The following is a 5,629-nucleotide window of genomic DNA, read 5'->3' as shown; positions in this document are numbered from 1 at the left end:
TGCAAGTTTATTGTGTTTCTCTCTGTTTGTCTCAGGGAGTGTGTGTATGTTTGTGACTGGCCTGCTTCATTTCTTCTTTCCTGTGTTCTGCTGGAGGGGGTGCAGTAATAAACACCAAAAACAATAATACTGTGAAATATTATTCCAATTCAAAAATCACTGTTTTCTATTTGAATATTCAAATGTATTTTCAGTCAAATCTCCATTTTATTGGCTTTTACTCCAGTACTCCATATTTAACATGTTTCATATACTCTTTGCAACACTGCATTTCGGTCGTTGTTTTTAACTTACCTAAACAGATACGCATGCCAGTTATGTATCCACCACCTCCAAAACTCTGAAGCTGCTGTCAGATTATGATGTTCCAAGGACACTAGTTTCCTATTGTGTATCAATAACAGTTTATGTGATGTGTTAATCACAAAAATTTTTTCCCTAACAATTTGACAACAGCTTCTTGTGAAGTAGGCTATTCAACTATCCCGCTTGCTTGCAAGACTCCGTGGCTGAGCAGTGTGCACCCGCTTCCTTATTTGGGTTGTGGGTTGCCAGGTTTTAAGACATAAAGTTTTAGGCTAAATTGAAAGTAAGTAATTGTGTATGTACACAAAAGAAATATATTTGAAATATATTTTCAAAATATATTTTTGGAATATATGCAAATATTTGAAATTGGCCCAATAAATATATTTTAGTTAAATATATGTTTACATATATGTTCATATATGTTTTAACTTTTGCAAATTGTTTCATTTGAAATATATTTTGAAATTTAAAAAGTTAACATTTTCACAAACAAACAACACATTTTCAATGTATTTTTTAGATAAACCACTTCAGCTGTGGATAGTGCTCTACCACTTCCCAAGCCCACATTTTTCCTACTGGTCGGGGATCGAACCGGCACCCCTTCGGTTACAAGCCCGAAGCCCTAACATGCATTTCGTCCCTCTTAAAAAATTGCATGCATGCTCAGCTCATCGGTTCTCAGTATGTCGAACACGTCCGAAATAAACAGTTCTCGGTTCTGTACCGGTGATCCGAGATCCGCTGTACCGATGGCTGTACCTGTACGTTCGGTAGTGCGCGCATGCTCAGTATCAACTGCTCGTGTTCATCACTTCTCTCAGCACAACATGTCTCAGTTCAGTGAACTTTTGGATTTACTGGAGTAACATATATATATATGCGAATGATGTTTAACACATTTACAAGTGATGAATAGTTTACACTTTAGATTAGGGGATGCAGAAAGTGTTGTAAATGATTTATTCATGTGTTTACACATCTATAACAGGTGTTGAACACTGTAGTGTGTACTGCAGTGTAAGTGCTGACTGGTGAGGGTGTAGACAGCTTTTCTGCGTCACTTTCCTACTGTCTTGCACCACTTGGCTATACTGTCTTCCACATATCTGCCAAAACTCCCGTTTTTACCAAGTTTCTCCCGTATTTCAAGGTCATCTCCCGGCGCCCTCCCGTTCTGTTATTTCTCCCGAAAAACTCTTGTAATTTGCATGACCATCAAACTTAATTTTAAAATCACGGATCCATTAATTTTTTCTGTTAGTCTGACATTTCCCAGGTTGCCAGATTGTGTGTGAAATACAACCTACCCATACACAAAAGAAATGTATTTGAAATATATTTTCAGAATATATTTTTGGAATATATGCAAATATTTGAAATTGGCCCAATAAATATATTTTAGTTAAATATATTTTGAAATTTAAAAAGTCAACATTTTCACAAACAAGCCACACATTTTCAATTTATTTTTTAGATAGACCACTTCAGCCGTGGATGTGGGAGAGCAGTGCTCTACTTCAACCACCCACATTTTTCCTACTGGTCAGGGATCGAACCGGCAACCCTTCGGTTACAAGCCCAAAGCCCAAAGCCCTAACCAGTAGGCCACAGCTGCCCCTTTACTAACTTTATTGGCCTAAAATGACAATTTTATGTAGGAAACAACACACAGAATGCAGAGGTTTTTTTCCCCCTATTTTTACAGAATTGCATACAGTTAGTGTGTGTATGCAGTGTTAGACACTGAGTTCTATCTATTGTTTAAGTGCACTTCACTGTTGGAGTGTCACTGCTATACTTGCATCATAAATATTGTGCATATTTTCAATATTTAAATCTTTAATATATTCAATATCTAAATATTTAAACTTCAGGAAAGATGTCAATAAAACACAACAATAAATCTAATAATTGCACTTAGTGTTAGGTACGTGCCACCTAATATGGCCATGTCTAATGGCTAATGTATGTCATTTTACATTGTAGTCATTTAAATGTAAGTACAGTATTTATTATAGCTGTGTGTCATAATACAGTAGTGAAATATGGTAGCCTACTGTTGTGTATTGGAGAAAAGGTAGAGGAATTACTATGATCAAAATACATTTTCGACCCTTCTTTAGCAAGCTAAATATTTTATGACCATATATTTTGTCATGTATTTTACATTACATGTTATAAATGTAAATATATTTCACACTTAACATCATATATTTTTGTTATATTTCAGAATATATTTCAAAATGATAAATATAAGTGGACATCGTCAATGTATTTGGAATATATGCCACATATATTTTTGACACTATAAAATATATTTACATATATTTCTTTTGTGTATGGGTCCAGCTGCGCCTCGACCCTCCACGCCTTCGGCTCCACCGGGCTTCTTCCCTCTAGCTTCTTTGTTGTCCTCACTCCCTCCGCCTCGAACCAACAGCTCCACAGTGGGCTTCCAGGCCCTGGATATTGCCAAATTTCTATTCTAAAGAGATTTCTAAATAACAATGCCCTTGCCACACTTGTATTTACAAAAATATTTGGTTTTGATTTAAAAAAATAAATCCTAAAAGAAAATTTGGGCATAAAATTGGGTGGAAACATGCATATGCGCCAAAATATGTTTATATTTGTGTATATGCTTATCAAAACTAGATTTTGTTCTAACAGATATGTTTAAGGTAGTAGAGTTTTCCGAAACGAGGGAGGTGGAGCTGGTCCCAGGCATTTGGGTCGAGAATGGCCAGTGCTGTTGGCCTAAATCATTAAGGGGCATGGCCCTCTACCAGGCCATCAAAAACATGATGGCTCCCAACCAAGACTGGGACCGGTGGGAGGTGCGAACAATGTTTTCTACAGGTAAATTTTATATTTTCATGCTGGTTTTGACTTATTCTGCCATTTTAGTGTATACATGACCACTGGCTAAGTTACATTATTACACGACCCTCTGGAATGTGTGACATTGATTGGTCCATTGCAGCATTTGATCGAGCAAGTGGTTCATTATTAGATTATATTGTCCAACCCGCAGTATAACTGACCGTTGTTAGGCTCAACAATGTGTTTTGTATGCTGTTTGTAAAATCATTAGCCTGAGTCTTGCAAAGTAATAAATTTTTTCCTCCTTGAATTTAACTTTTTTTTTTACAGACAGTTAGGAAGAGGGCAGGAGGAAGGCCAAAGAGGCAGAGACCTGGTCAGATCTCCAGTCCGAGGCAGAAGTGTCTGGCCAAAGACCACCCAGGCGTAAAATGTATGGATATTTTTTCAGCACATTACTATTCCTTGATGCTTTCATGCTGTATTTTAAGCAATATTTATCATGAAACATTGTAGAATTTGTCAATATAGTTGATTTCATTTTGATCAATTTTGTTTATTATTAAAATAGCAAGAATGTCCGTATTGGTCCACCCAGAGGTCAGGAGGAGTGTCTGTTAGACTCTGAGGATGAGTCTGCCCCACCACCCAAACAAAATGTGCCATCTGCCCCCACTATACACTTCCCTACAGTGACCCCAAACACCAGTTTCCCCTCTGATCCCACCACCACTTTACCACCACTATCACCAGCACCACATGGCACATTTTCTGACATGATCCAAAACTGGCAGCCGATGGACAATATGCCATGTGAGTTTTCTTTTGCTTTCTTATTTGCTTTTTTTGTAGGTATTCATTTTGTAGAATATTTTATCCTCAATTCAAGTTTTCTTTTGTAGCACTGCCAGGTTATCAGACATTTTGAGTGCCCCCCCGGCAATCATCAGAATCAGGTAGGACTAACAGTGAATTCCACTCAGCCATCATACTGGAATATGTATAAGTTATATTAATAAGTAAATATAAGTAATAAGACTAAGGACCAGATTTATTACCAGCTTGCACCAGTGCAAACTTTCTTTTGGGGTTAAAAAACACTTTCAGGATTTACTAAATGACAATGAAAAATTAGTGCTGAAAAGGCATTGACAGGGTATTTTTACGGCTGATGCAATATTGTTATATTCTTAATATTAAATATTAAGTATATAAATATTCTTATGCAAGAAGTTGCATATGCATTTGTAGGAGTTTCACTATCAGATGCAAAATTTATGAGAAGAGCTGCCAGCTGGCAATTTGCACTGCTCTTGGTAGATTGCGTTGGTCATTATGGAAATGAATTGGCGGATCACTGCTGAATTTCAGCAACATACAGAAAAAATGTCATATTTACACAGGTTTATATTTTTGGAATGTCGACGTTCTAAATTTACTAAAAAATCTTTTTTGGAATTGCTCTCACACTAATTTGTCCTGTTTAGTAAATCTGTCCCTAAGGATGCAGATGTATATTTTTTTTGTTACTTTTTATATATATTTTTCAAAATCATGAACTTCTTTATTATAGCCATGTTGAAGGAGGTGTTGACAAAAGTAGAGATGGTGCTGGACCAACAAACAACCATCCTAAGACTGCTGCAACTGCGGGAGGCCCAGGTGCAGCCTTTAGGTAATGAGGAAGGTTCCCATACACAAAAGAAATATATTGAAATATATTTTAAAGTGTCAAAAATATATGTGGCATATATTCCAAATACATTGAAATATATTTGCATTGTTGTTCACTTATATTTATCATTTTGAAATATATTCTGAAATATAACAAAAATATATGATGTTAAGTGTGAAATATATTTACATTTATAACATGTAATGTAAAATATATGACAAAATATACGGTCATAAAATGTTTAGCTTGCTAAAGAAGGGTCGAAAATGTATTTTGATCATAGTAATTCCTCTACCTTTTCCCCTATACTCAACAGTAGGCTACCATATTTCACTACTGTATTATGATGACACACAGCTATAATAAATACTGTACTTACATTTAAAGGACTGCAATGTAAAATGACAGATAGTTGCTTTCCTAGGACTATTAGGCCATATTAGGTGGCACGTACCTAACACTAAGTGCAATTATTAGATTTATTGTTGTTTTATTGACATCTTTCCTGAAGTCATTTAATGCACTGTGAACTAAATGAAATTGACTGCATTTGATTTTTATTTGATTTAATTGATTTTTATTAACTAACATTAAAAAAGGTTATTAAATGCTGTAATATATTGTTCATTGTTAGTTTTACGTTAGCTAATGCATTAAATAATGTTAAGACCTTATTGTATAGATTTACAACATGATCTTTGAAATACAGGCTTGTATGAAACAGCACACAAGAGTCAAGTACTCACTCACTGCTGTATAAAAAGGCATCTGTTGGAATTAATGCAATTAACACTCAGTGATGGAAATTTTTATGTATAT

At 35.4% G+C, this 5,629-nt stretch overlaps 1 long non-coding RNA gene across 1 annotated transcript; it reads left to right on the top strand.

Moving 5' to 3' along the window:
- Window positions 1-3,455: 3,455 nt before the first annotated feature.
- On the top strand, window positions 3,456-4,794 carry LOC311077529. Its single transcript, XR_014604915.1, has 4 exons — window positions 3,456-3,568; window positions 3,707-3,948; window positions 4,038-4,091; window positions 4,709-4,794. It is a non-coding gene; the product is annotated as an uncharacterized lncRNA (long non-coding RNA).
- Window positions 4,795-5,629: the final 835 nt, after the last annotated feature.

Source organism: Abramis brama, assembly GCF_963993115.1.
Source record: "Abramis brama genome assembly, chromosome: 2".
In the NCBI taxonomy this organism is placed as follows: Eukaryota; Metazoa; Chordata; class Actinopteri; order Cypriniformes; family Leuciscidae; genus Abramis; species Abramis brama.
Note: the sequence above shows the minus strand (reverse complement) of the source record. Positions and strands in the feature narration are given on the sequence as shown.